Consider the following 15,353-nt stretch of genomic DNA (forward strand, 5'->3'; position numbering starts at 1 on the left):
AACAAACATGAAAGATATCCCAACCAAAACACAGTACGAACGTGGGTGACTTACTTAATTGGGGTTATCATTTATTGAATTTCTGTTGATCAGTAGTTTTTGCTCTCCTTTCATTCTTGTATACCACTTTGGCTCTCAACTTTCATAGAACGGCACCACCCCATAACATTGATTGGGATAAAGTTGAACTCGCAAATTGTCCAAAACCTTGAGATCAAAAGATTGTAAATTGGAGTACCCCACCCATACACAATATCCTGTCCAATTTTCCACGTTGTACCAATCCATATTAAACAATTGTACCCCTTCTTGAATACAACATACATGATTTGAGTTGTTACTGGTTATCTTAGTATCACCAATATCAGTCTCCCAGCCTAAAAGTGATAATCCAGGAATCTATAAAAAACGTTACGACATATAATACAATTCTGCTTATCTCCTCCAAATAGTGTGGCCTCTTCATTTCTATTACCCACTCTTCTTTTTTCCTCGGTTCGACATCATCATCAAGCCCCTTCACCATTTCATTATCTTTTAAAAACTCATAAACATAACTTAACCAGTCTGGAATATGATTTTCCGAAAACAAAGTAGCATCATATACATAGATTCCCTGTTAAACCAATATCATCGTCATCATCATTATCAATTTAAATTGAGTATTGCATGCTATTAAAAATGAGATCACACATACATACCTTCCACAATAATGGATTTTGCACTTTATCATTCCATATATTCACATGCATTTTGTCGCAGCCGACCAATTCAATTACTCATAGCGATCTGATGTGACTTCCATTGAATTCCAATATGTTTGATACTTCTCCAAATCTTTCTAGGGACTTGCATCCCATAACATTCACTTCCCTTATATTTGGTGGAAGCTCTGGTATTTCTTCAAGTTTACGACAAAAGCTCAAGTCAAGATTAGTTAGTTTAACGAATCCTTTGATGCTCGTGGGAAGACTAACAATTTCAGTCTGCGATAGATCTAAACGAAGCAAACTAGCTAAGGAATTAAACATGGTAAATAAACTATATATTGGAAAGAAGTTTGATTTTGAATGACAACAACTAATTTGAAGATTCGGTATGTGTAATGTAGTGCTCCCATTGCTTGAATTTGATATCTCGTCTTACATTGTTGTAGAATAATTAGGCAGATCAAGGGATTGTCCATCATCCCTCACTTCTTTACAGTATTTGTACAACCACCAATACAAAGCCAATGTAAATGTTGCAACTGGATCAAAGCAATTGGGAGACGCATAAGGTTTTTGCAGTAGATAGATATAATTCCTTAAGTCCAACGAGGTTCCCGATGGATAAAGGTAGTTCTTCTATAGCAGTGCCATGTAGAACCAATGTCCTTAAAGATTCTATTTTACACTCGATTTTAGGAAGATCACGGAGGCTTGAGCAATTCCCAAGATTAAGCTCGCGTAAAGATTTCAACTTGAGGCTTCTTGAAAAAATTCAGAGTTTAGAGCATCGCTCAAAACTCAGATTAGAAAGGTTTTCTAGGGATCCAACAGAATCATGCACCTTAACTAGTTTGTGACAAGATTTGACAGTCAATTTCTTCAAATTAGAAGTGCTTGAAAGATCCGAAATTTCTATTAAGTAACTACAAAACTCGAAAGCCATGGTCGTCAAATTCTGTAAAAGAAAAAAAGTTGAATCGAGTTTACTAAATAATTTAAAGAAAAAAAATTATTGATGATTATAATTGTACGTACCTTGGGCTTGAATCAGTCCCCTAATTCCTTGATGAGCTATCATGCATTCGAAAGACAGTGAGATTCTTCCCTTGAAAATTACGTGGCAATGACTGTGAAGAATATTTAGACCAATCTAGTACTCTTAACTTGTTGGAGAGATAGTTGGGTGCACAAGAAAAATGCACATTACGATTTATAAAGACTCTAAGTCTTTTCATATTTTGAAATGCTTTGGGATGCAAGCTTATCTCCTCATCACCTTTAGGTAAATCTACTACTATACCTTCAATTTTGTTTGGCCCCTGATATAAGAGAATGCATATATAAGAGTGCACTATAATTTGCTAAAGTTAATATTTTTCGAGTTGACGGTATATTATTTCATAAAAAATACTACTCTCTTGTTATCTTTACATGCTATTTTTCAATACTGAATATTCACACGTTAAAATATAAAAGACTGTCTTTTCTTTCCCAACTTACGAACAATACTCTTTAAATTTTCATAAAAAAATGCTAGCTTCAAGAGATAGTACACACTAAATTAGAAAATATTTGGATATTTGAAATGAAAAAGGACATTTAGATATGGTTCTTTTAGTTATTCATCTTAATAAATAAACGAACTCTATTTATAACTACAAAATCGTTCTTGATCTTTAAAAATATTTTTTCCACTAGGCAGGTATGAATTCATAAGTCAATATTTTCCACCACATTTCACTTTTAGAAAAAGGAAATAAATGTAAACCCAAGAACTTCTTTTGTGACTCTTACCATATCTTCTTCGAACACTTGACAAACATCCTCATGAAACCACAATCTGCTACATTTGCTAGGTTCTTTGGATGATTTTTTTTCGAACAATTTCTCGGCTCATATCTTGCAGCAAGTCATGTATCCAAATACATTTATAATTAATAGTAATCAGACACTTGTCTATAAGTCTCTGGATACCATGAATTGGAAAAAAACCGCAACTGTCAAATATTTCCATGACCTTAGCCAAAGGTTCTCCTTGGAAGAAAAATGCAATATCAAGGAACATGTCTTTCTCACTATCTTCCAAACCATCATAACTTATTTGAAGTACTCTCTGAATATTTTGGTTGGGAATATTTTTATACTTATCTAATTCCCTTTTCCATTGATGTATACTTTGACCTTTTAGATCCGAACCTAATACTGTTAAAGCTAGTGGAAGACCTTGAGCATATTTTGTTACTTGTTTTGAGAGGTCCACATAATCCTTCAATGGTTCTTTTTCCTCAAAAGCGTACAAGCTAAACAACTGAAGGGCTTCATTGTCATCCAAAGTTCTCACCTCGTATTTTGAATCAACTTTAAAGTTATCTAGTATATGTTAATCTCTTGTTGTTATGATTACTCTACTTCCTAAACCAAACCAAGCACGATTTCCAGCTAATTTTTCTAGTTAGACCATGTCATCCACATCATCAAGAATTAGTAGAATCTTTTTAGATTGAAATCTATGCCAAATTACACTGACTCCTCTATCAACATCATTAATGTCCAATTTTGTTCCTAATATCTAAAAAAGAAGTGTATTTTGCAGTTGAATCAGACCTCCCACTTGTTTTGAAGTTTCTCTAATGTTTCTCAAGAAACAACTTCCTTCAAATTGAGAAGAAATCTAGTTATAAATATCATTTGAAATAGTTGTCTTACCAATTCCACCGATTCCGAATATCCCTACTGCGCGTATAATATCATTCCTTTCGATACTTAAACGCTGATAAATGTCTCGTATACCAGATTCTATCCCAATTGGATGCTTGGGAATGCTTAAAGATGTTCGGTTTATTATTTTTGGGTTCACCCACAAAATGATTTTTTTGATAAATTCTGACTCATCATCCCTATCAATAAAAAATAGAAAAAAATTTAAAGAATCAAACATTTCACATATAAATAACATATGATTATAATGATTTGAGTTAAAGTATATATTATTTTTCCTTCCATAAAACTGAATATTTTAATAGTAGATTGTGCATTTGTCGCGGCCTTGTGCCATTGTCAGACTTACATTTTCATTCTTTTGTATGTATTTAATTATAACATACTTTTTAAGTAATTCTTTTTTCCCATTAATCCTGACCTATTCGTTAAATATCTCAATAGCATCATGATATATATGCGCACAAAAACATATAGACAAAGCTTACCTGATGGCTAAATATTCCAACCCAGACAAATTGGCTACTTCTTCTAAGGCTTCCTTCCAGGATTCTAGCAGCGGCTTTATCATCCTTGATTTTCTTTCCAAGTTTAGTGAATGCTTCTCCAAATTTTCCTTTTCGATCTCGTACTTCTGATAGTTTTACCTTATAAAATATCGGTAGAACAATTTGTTTTCTTATTTTTCTAAACTCAAGAATCTTCAATAGCTCGTCTAAGCACCATTTAGATTCTGCATAGTTTTTAGAAAATACAATAATCGAAATCTGTGACTCTTCAATAGCTTTGAAAAGCTCTAAATAAATTTGTTTTCCTTTTTCAAGGTCGACGCCATCCATGTAAGTCTTGATTCGGCCACTCTGATGCAAGCACGATTTAGATGAGAAATAAAGTTGTGGCGAATATCTTTACCTCTAAAACTCAAGAATACATCATGATTCCATTGACGGATGGAAGGAGATGAAGGGGAGGAAGAAGCTCCTAATTGAAAGGCCATGGAAGAAGTCATACTTCTAAAAAACTCAGTATGCGCGATTGTCCAATTATAGAGTAGTGTTATGGCTAATAAATAATTATAGAGAAGTGGGAAGAAACTTCTTGGCAATTTCGTCGAGCATGCATGCTAATTAAACCGCAGGTCAATCAATCTTACCACTCCATTCAAAGGGATATATACAGTTTAAATTAAGCCAAACGAGGCCACGACGCTTATGATATAAGAAAATAATTTGTACAAATTTAGAATAAGATAAGTTCATGTAAACTCTTTAAACAAAAGAGATCAATCTGAAAAAATCTGTTTTTTATGGTACATATATCTCTCTTCTAATCTAGGGATTAAGTATATATAATGACATGCCACTACAATAAATAAGGTCTTTTGGAACAAAATTTTCATCTCAAAAGATTGGCATTTCGTCCCAAAATATTTTTAGACGAAAAAAAATTGTCTCAAGTTCGTCCTTATAAAAGTGTCCCAAAAGGTATTTTGGACGAAAGTCACAAATTCGTCACAAAAAATATATTTTGGGACGAAATTAAGCTAGACCGTTCGATCGTGTTCGAATGGATTTTTTTTTTGGATGAATTAAATTTGTCTCGGAAATCCGTTCGAACATCGGAAATAATGTTCGAATAATGAGGAAAGGTTCAAACGGGTATTTCATGACCGGTCGATCGATACCAGTCCGTTCGACCAAATACACATGAAGAAACGTTTGAACAAACAAATTGATGGACGATCGCAAATAGTGAATTGCATGTTTGGAGGCCTTTGAACGGCACACAATTTTTTACCTTTCGAACTCTAAATTGCAATGTTTGAACGGTTGTGTCCGATTTATATATGTTTGAATGTTTGATGAGAGTTCGAACGGTTATTATTTTCTTTCACAATACTTAAAACCAAATAGATATTTATATTTTAAAAATATATTACAAATTGTTCAATATAAATAATACTGATCTAATAAGTCAGAACTAAATAAATAAAATACTAATAATACTAATAATATTATCAGTACGTGAAAAACTTTTCCCTCCAAGATTTTACTGTTCGAATATATTTTTTACCGTTCGAACAGAAAAAACTTTTTGAAACGATTTAATTCGTCACAGAAAAGGTTGTTCGAATGGTTATTTGACCGTTCGATCGATTTTGTAAAGTCATCAATTTTTTGGGACGAAATTTAAATTTTGTCCCAAAAAATGACTTTTAAGGACGAAATTTTTTTCATCCCTAAATAATTTCGTCCCAAAAGCTTAAATTTGTTGTAGTGTGTGAAATCACCGCTTGTTTAAAAGTTTAAGCTGAGAGAAAGATGTAGATTAAATCATTTATATTTTTTTTAATAAGGATTGAGTAAACCCTTATATCCAAACAGTATAGACGACAGGCTGAAATTGAGTTCAGTTTATTACTTTAAAAAATTAAATTATATATGTACAGAGGTGTTTACATGAGTATGCATGATACATATATGCATGAGATCACCCATGCTTAATTTACGTTAATTATATTTGCCACGTGAACCTTAGATTCTTCTCTCAAACAAGTTTTCATAGAAAAGCACAATCAAACATGCATGGTTAAAGAATTAGGAGAGTATACTAATTTAAAACAAAGGTCCAGATCTCTAATATCCATTAAGATTATTTTAATTAATTCTTAATTTAAACTTAAGATCTTTTGGGATTTCCTGACGTTGGACCATTGAAAAAAACTTATCTTCCCAATATCTTTTGATCTTTCCAGTCGTTTCAAGATATAATCGAGTCAGCTTCTTTCTTTAAAAATATTTTCATTTAAAAATAAATAAATAAAAATTTAGTTTTTGTGTGTTTTTAGCTAAATAGATTAACACTAGTGGACCGGTGGCGGCTTCTTGATAATTACTTAGGCCAGGATCGAACTGCCAACCCATGAATGATACGTAAATATTATATATAATTATATATTTTACCTAAATAATTATTTATCTGTAATGATGTTAACTCACGATACGCCGTCGGGTTTGAATACATGAGTCCGGAATCCCCGTCTCACTGGGTCTTTGCTAATAGCATCAGCGCCTTTTGGAGTTTTCGCCGGAATTGACTAGGATTTCGGAACCTGCTTGCTAACTATAGGGCGCTCGTTACAAAGCACCAGATATAGTTGCCAAATGACCCAAACTAATCTATGACCTGGCCGCCATCAGCATATATTTATTCTATTATAATAAATGACTATCTAATTATGAATAGTAATTTTTATTTTTATTTTTATTTTTTTCTTGTTAAGTTTGTTAAATTCTGTTTTACCAAAATACTCTTAAATCTATTGATTATTTGACATGTCTCTTATAGAATTTAATGAAAGATTCTGTTTTACTAAAAGATCTTTAAAACTCTTGATCATTTAACATGTAATTCTCTTATAGAATTTAATGAAGGATCTTGTTTTACCAAAAGATCTTTAAGACTCTTGACCATTTGACGTGTAGTTCCCTTATAAAATTTAATGAAGGATCATATTTTACCAAACACTTAATAAAATATAATTATTATTAATATTAATATTGAATATTGTTAATTTGATTAGAATATAGTTATTATTAATATTTTAATTAGTATAACTATAAAATGTGATAAAAATAAAAATTTAAAAAATTATTAAATTAATAATATTTTATTATTATATAGAGAGTAAATAGATAATCTAATATAGATGTAGACCAATGCTCATACTTTGTTAAAGTTTATATTTTTTTTTAATTTTGATTTTTTGTTTTTCTTTAACTTCATATTTTCTTTTTCCAGACAAATAAACTACTAACTTTTTTACATTTTTTATTTTATTTAAATTATTATATCAGGTGTACTTCGAGACTAACGCACCCGGAGCTATTCCCTAAAATATATATATATATATATATATATATATATATATATATATATATAGGTTTGTCCTTTTGGGTGCACAAATCGCACATGGAACAGGACTACATGAGTTCAACTACTTTGTTCACCACTCCATGCAAATGATAATACGTATTCTCTTGTAGTGCACCTAGCCGACATGACCAAATAAATGATAACTAAGCTTTCATTATTTAATTGCCGTCTAATTGCATGTACAAAGAAGAGAGAGAGCCATACGTACTGCTCCTGACTTAAAACAGGTACGCTAAACCAATCAATTAGTGACTCGTCTGGAGATCAATGGGTATACTCTTCCACTTGACATCCCAGTCAGTTTACCCATGTATTTTTAAATATATAACTGAGAATTCATAGGGAGGGCCCTCGGTACATGGTCAGGTTTAGTTTTTTTTCCCATTTTGCAGCTGCGGCCTAATTAATTGACAGGCATGTGATCTGATCTTCCTTTAAAATGTAGAATAGATTGCTCTGTTTCAAGCTATTCAGTATTGCTTCAATATTGCTTATTTCTTCTTATATATTTTATATAACTTGCCAGTACTCCATAATTATTTTTTTTGTGTTTTGAGCGTATGTCTTACATTATTTTTGACAAAAAGAACTGGGTTGGTTGGATCTAATTAACATATTGAATTAATTAGAGCAAATATATATATATATATATATATATGTTTGGAAAAGGGAAATAAAAAGATCGATCATTGCTTCTTATTTTGTTTTACTTTTTTCCATTTTCCATCTATTATGATCTGTCAATTTCTGATATCTCTCGTTCATGCATAGGGATGTTATGATACTAGAAGCACTTCTCTGTATTGTTTGTGCAAGGAAGAGATGAAGTAGACTTTTACGAGAGGCAGCTGAGAAATGAACTGTGGAAAGCTGTACAAATTCTATTTGGCTAATCTATCTGTAACAAAGTTTCAAAATGTTTTGTGAGTTGAAATGTTCAGGAATTTTTCACATGTAATGATTTTCTATAAAGTTATTAAATCACTTTGATATGATTTGGTTTGTAATTTGTTTTTTATTATATGAATAATGATCCATTATATCATATTTATTATTAATTTATATATTATATATTTTTTTATTGTGGTATATCATATTATTGGTGCGTCCTAAATGATGTTAATTAATGCAATGTGCGGACAACGAATTAGTGGAGGCATTTACATTACGCCATTAATTTATGGATTGCGGTGGCAATGTACTCGTGGCGGCGTTTATATAAACATCGTTAATTTATTCAATGTGTTGCTAACGTACTATTAGTGACATTTAAATAAATTAGATGCATCGGCAATGTAATTGTAGCGGCGTTTATGATAACGCTAATATTTTAATTAGTGTCAGCGTTTATATTAATGCCGTTAATTTAATAAATGTCTCACAATGTATTATTAGTGGCGATTAAATAAATGCTGCCAATTTATATGCTACCCTGACACCATACTAGCAGCGGCGTTTATGGTAATGCCGCTATTTAAATTAGTGGCAACGTTTAATTAAATGCCGTTAATTTATTCAATTTGTCGCCAACGTACTATTAGTGGTATTTAAATAAATGCCACCAATTTATCTGATGCGTTGACACTATATTAGCAGTGACGTTTATTGTAATGCAGCTATTTGTATTAATAGCGGCACTTTTCTAAACGCTGTTAATTTATTCAATGTGTCGCCAACATACAATTAGTGGCATTTAAATAAATGCTGCCAATTTATATGATGCGCTAGTAACGTACTAGCAGCAATGTTTATTGTAATGCCGCTATTTTATACAATGGGATGGCAACGAATTAATGGCAGTGTATCGATAAATGCCATTAATTTTAAAAAGTTGGAAACGCCGCTAATGAAAATTTCAATTATCGGCGTTTGAAAAAATGATAGAATGGACAAATACTGACGACCCACTATCAGTGGTTGGTTACGCTGGCAAAAAACCACCACTAATTAATTAGCGGCGTTTTTTGAGACAGTTGCAGGCGCATATCAAATGTCGGTAATTCCGTATTTTTTTGTAGTGCGAGTTGCATTAAATGCGGCATGGCTCCCCTTCCTGGCATAGTTTCCTTCATATATTGTGAATTAAAATTAATAAGAGAAATAATAAATTTGTGAATTTCTATTTATTTTACATAAATGTCATACAGTAAAAAAAAATCGGCCCCTCTTCAAAGAAATTGTTGGTTCCGCCACTTTCTTTCTAATTTGTTGACTAATATTTATGTATATACGCCTCTTTCTTTCTAATTTGTTTACTAATATTATGCTTGACCAGGATTCTTTGATCCAAATATTCCAATCCTCTCTATAATTGAAATGTTAATATAATATTTTTTGAATTATACATAATTATATTATATAATAATATTTTATTATATATAAGATCATGTTATTATAATTTTATGTTAATATAAAAAATATATAATAAGGTTATTATAATCTTAAACATGAATATTTATTTGATTATATGCTTTAAATAAAATATATATTAATAATATTTTATGGCTTAATAAATTCTCAATATATAAATCCTTTTGATAATTATATTAGTAAATTAGTAATACTAACATACATTAGTATATAATATATATTAATTTCAATTTATACTTTATGGTCTTATACTAACACTCTATTACTATTAGTAATATGCTTTAAGTCTATATATAAATTATTATATAAATCACTATAGTATTAGTAATACTAATACTACATCACTTATGATACTATTAACTATGTATAGTGATATAGTAATATTAATGCGATTAATGATATAAGCATATATACTATCAACACAAACTCCTCAACACCATTTTATATTGCCAATCAAATTGTGGCGGCCTAACCAAAATACAAGGCTAACGTGTGTAGATTGAATGATAAAAAAATTGCTTAAGATCTTCGACAACAAATATATAGAACTTGACCACCCGACCTTAAACAAACTCTTTTAACTCCTGTTTTTAAATAATAGGTTAATGTAGTTAGACTAATGCCGAAACAGACCTTGAAATAACACGGATATTATATACAAATTGACCACTAAACCTTAAAATAACTTTAGATTCAAGTTGTTATAATGTATAAGATGTAATTCACGCAAATTTACTAGAATCATTTATTTGTTCATAACTAAATTAACCAAGCCTTTTATTAGGACAGAAACCTTTAAAATAAAACCCACTAAGCTCTACTTATAGAAATAAAGAAGATTCTTAGATTTTTCCTAAATAGAAACTTATTAAAATGTAGACCTAACTGGCAAAGTGTCATTGTAGGTTCGCGTGAGGCTGCCAATCAAGTGTTACTTCTATTTTCTTCTTTGGCTTCTACCAAACTCTCTTCTTCTTCTTCTTCTTCTTAATTCTTTTCATTTCTTCCCACGTAGCCTTCCTCTTCAGTGGCACTTATGTTTCATTATTCTTTTTTTTTTTCTGTTGCATTAATAGCAGTAATTTTTAAATAATGTCTTTATCAGTTTTAGATTTAAATATTGTTATGATTTAAAGAAAAGAAGACAAAATTTTTAGCTGCCTGTCGTCTAGGGACTCTCATCAGTATTGTTTTGGATATAAATATTAAGTTAAATTTTTTAAGATGCTAAAGATATAATATATATCCTTCTATATATTATATATATATATATATTATATATGCTCACGTTAGATATTGATATATATCCTTCACGTGGGCATATATATATATATATATATATATATATATATATATATATCAGTACGTATAACGTGGGCATATAACGTTTTATCTTCCCAATGTTTTCAAAACTCCAACAATACTAGGGTTGTCGAATGTTTTAACCAAACGCAGAGCATCGTGCCGCGCATATATGTACGTTCCCACAAAGCAACGCCTCTGATCACTCCAAAGCAGGGCAAATGAAGGTCGTTCGTCCACCGATAGACGTTGGTTTCCTCTGTTTTGGACCCTCAAAACAAAGCAAGAAATAGCAGTGCAAACCGAGAGTTTTCCATTGATCAAACACCCACCGTACGTAAGTCTCACATTCAACTGATCTCCGTGAATTTACTCTTCATGTTATACTGATATCTATATATTTACTCTATATTTCTGCCTCTCTATGTATTTACTCTATGAATATGCCCCTCTATGTATTTACTCTATGAATCTGCCCCTTTATGTATTTACTCCATGATTTTATTGAAATCTTGCTAGCTTTGAATGGGATAGAGACCTAGTAGAACAGAGATTGACTATAAATAGGACTCTCCCACACCGAATTAGAATCAAAAGACACCAACACCTGAATGAAGTTTGACTCCAAATAACCAACAAACAAACTACTGCATCTAAAGATACCTACTAAATATATACATTCTCATGCAATACCGTAACTCATCTCCAAACATAACCCTTATACTCTTATTTGGCAACAAAAGATGGCATCAATCCTACTATTTAACAAAATCCTTTTAACTTTTATTGATTGAAAACAGACAATGCTCTCAGACCAACCTTGGTGACCAACGAATTTAACTAAAAGGGGAAGTGGTAAGAACATTGTAACATACGGATCCAAATTTAGGGCTTAAACACTAGTATTTTATTTATTTGTTATTTATTTATTTAATTTTATTTATATTGTTATTTTCATTTTAGAAAATGTGCTAACAGATAGATTTAAATTAGTGATTTTCCCTATCCAAAATCTTCGTATTCTTATCCATCAAGTTCCCGTACTAGATTCGGTTTCCAGTTTGAGTTTAACTCCAACTCAAACTTTTCAAATCCTCTCAAAATCTATATCCTCGTAAGAATAGGTTCCTAAAGTCTAGGCAATTTCAAATTTCAGCCAAACTCCTGAAGGTTTCCCTCCCATCGCCTATAAGAAACCACAAAGCCTCTGTTTTAAACATCGAAATACCCAGAGAACCAACAATTTCGCACAAGCCTTATTTCTGCCCAGCCACCGCCGACCACCCTAGGACGTCGGAACACCACCCACGGCGCTAGAAAACACCGGCCAACCCAACCCCGTTGAACCCAATCATTTCCGGTAAGTTCCCGACGAGATTTCTCTCTTCCCGTGATTTTCTCCATCTCGATCTAACTCTCTCTCTCCCATTCTCTCTCTCTCTTGCATCGCACCACTGCCCAGAGGACCCAGTAGCGTCGCTGGTCACTTCCAACCACCCCAGAGCCGCCGTCGCCTCAGCCTTTTTCTCTCGGTGAGCATCGCACAACCACTTCTTTGTTTTAGTTCAGCCCTCTATAAACGATGAGAGTTCCCCCCCCCCCCCCCCCCCCCCCCCCCCCCCCCCCCCCCCCCCCGCGCGCATAAGCCTATACTTTTTCCTTATAATTAGTTTTCCCCATAATAACCATGACCTCTAAGTGAATTCCCAAAATACCCTTTATAACTCTTGTTCTAGGCCTCCATAAATCTCATTGATGAGATTTTCTTTTTAATTACAGTGTAGCTTACAGTGTCTATGGGAAATTTCATGTTTTAAATCTGTGCATTACGAGGACTGATTTCCTATATGGGCTGGGTGAATTCAATTAAACATGTGATTTTAAATTGAATTTGCTCTAAGTGTGGGCTGTGTTGTAAGAGTTATTGCTCTAAGAGTCCACATTTCGTTAATCAGGGGGAAGTTTATAAATTATTTTACAGTAGAAAGTCTGAAGGGATTTTAAAATATGTTTTTAAAAAATATGCTATGAAGCCTATTATTTTAGTTAAGTTCCTTTATATGTATTTAATTACATGGAATGGTACGACACACTTTTCTAGGAAATTAGTAACGTCTAGTACCTCCTATAGGTAACGCGCTACAAGTTGGAAGTCAGGAAGAAACGCTAAGAGGTAAATAGTATGATCATATAAATGCATGCGTACTGTGAATATTATTGTTATGTATGAAAATATGATGTCCATGATTATCTATGCTACGCTATAAGACAAGTCAATGTTAGATTCCTTTCACGATCTTTGATGAAATATGAGATTATGCTTGAATGAATGAATTTATTATTTGATTGATTGAATGTTACTAAAATCATATGAAAGCCATGAGATGTTCATGTAGTAATTCAAGTCAAATATGCCATGTAATAGAATAGTCAAATTATGCAAGCCATGTTCATGTGATAATTAGATCATGTATGCCATGTTCATGTAGCACGTAAATCATGTATGCCATGTTCATGTAATACTTAGATCATGTATGCCATGTTCATGTAGCACTCAGATCATGTATGCCATGTTTATGTAGTACTTAGATCATGTATGCCATGGAATGTCATAAAATGTTCAGTTCTTGTTATGTTATGTTATGTCATGTTATGTTATGCCATGTACAAGAATATGCCATGTTAAGAAAGTTCATGAAGCCTAATGAATTCTCATGCATTAAGAAAGATAAGAAGTTTTAATACAGTACCACGGACTCAAGCGTGGTTAACCACAAGTTAAGTGAAACACGGACCCAATCGTGTTTCACTCCATGTTATTCAGTTAAGTGAAACACGGACTCAAGCGTGTTTCACTCCATGTTACTCAAGTAAAGTGAAACACAGACCTAAGCGTGTTTCACTCCATGATATTCAGTTAAGTGAAACACAGACCCAAGCGTGTTTCACTCCATGTTACTCAGCTAAGTGAAACACGGACCTAAGCGTGTTTCACTCCATGACTCAGTTAAGTGAAACACGGACCCAAGCGTGTTTCACTCCATGTTATGCTAGTTAAGTGAAACACAGACTCAAGCGTGTTTCGCTCCATGTTAAACAAGTTAAACAAGTTATTATACATTCACGTTACATATTTGCCCTAATTATGTATGCTTCCGCTCATGATGATGGATAGATATGTGCTATGTGAATATATGATGATATATGTATATATGTTGTTAAGAGTCTTCAGAAACTAAATCCATGATAGGCCAGATTATGTTTTACAGTATGATGTGCTATTTACTGAGTATTCTACTCATTCTTGTTTGTCTTCTTGTTTCTTTCATGTCTAATTGTTACAGATGATGTTTATAACGATGCAGAGTTGGATGGCCAGGAGTAGATTTAGTACAAAGGATTAGGAATGAATAGATGATAATTCACACAAGAATAAGACATCTTTTACGTCATTCCTAGGATTAATTAATGTTCTTTTACTTTACGTTCAGTTTTTGAGACGATTATGTTCAAATTAGTTTTTAACATTTTATTGCTTTTCAATAAATGAGGTATATTCAAGATATGAATCTCTTTACCGGGCATTATGTTATGAATGTTAGTGACATCTCTATCTTATGGGAATGGGGTGTTACAATTTGGTATCAGAGACAGGTTGAGAGATTCTGTAGATTTAAAAAAAAAAAATTTAGGATAGGAAACACCTAGGATGACTCCTGGCCAGCTCAAAGTTCAAGAGAGACTATTGACTATTATGTTTGATGTGTATTGTCATGATTTACTTGATTGCATGATTGAATTATTACTTACTCATTACATGAATGGTGTTATTAGATAATGGCACCAGGAACTAGGCATAATACGCACCTGGAAGGTTCCTCGGAACCTCCACCGAACGAACCAGAGATGTTAGTGGCTGCTGCTACCAGGCTTCTTCGGTGTTTTATTGATGAAGAAGGCTTGGTAGCCAGGAATCCCAGGAGCGGTTGTACCCTGAACCAGTTTACACAGCAGCATCCTCCGACTTTTGACTGTAGGGCAGAAGCTCTCGATGCAGAAAGTTGGATCAAAAGAATGGAGAAGATTTTCAGGGCTCTATTCTGTACGGATGAGCAAAAAGTGGAGTTTGCCACTTATATGTTGGTAGACGAAGCGGATGAGTGGTGGACCTCTACAAGGGAACTGCTACTGCTTGAGCTTAACGAGGGGGTGTCCATCACTTGGGACCGTTTCAAACGGGCATTTTTGGACTGATATTTTTCCCTAGCACTCCGTGAAGCAAAAGCTAGGCAGTTTCTTAACCTGGTGCAGGGAACC

The 15,353-nt window shown here is 32.8% G+C and overlaps 1 long non-coding RNA gene across 1 annotated transcript; it reads right to left on the bottom strand.

Moving 5' to 3' along the window:
* Positions 1 to 196: 196 nt before the first annotated feature.
* Positions 197 to 1,455, bottom strand: LOC121244675. The gene is made up of 2 exons (XR_005936476.1): positions 702 to 1,455; positions 197 to 616 (listed from the first exon to the last, which is right to left on the bottom strand). It is a non-coding gene; the product is annotated as an uncharacterized LOC121244675 (long non-coding RNA).
* Between the last annotated feature and the right edge of the window lie 13,898 nt (positions 1,456 to 15,353).

Source organism: Juglans microcarpa x Juglans regia, chromosome 8S, assembly GCF_004785595.1.
Source record: "Juglans microcarpa x Juglans regia isolate MS1-56 chromosome 8S, Jm3101_v1.0, whole genome shotgun sequence".
Lineage (NCBI taxonomy): Eukaryota > Viridiplantae > Streptophyta > Magnoliopsida > Fagales > Juglandaceae > Juglans > Juglans microcarpa x Juglans regia.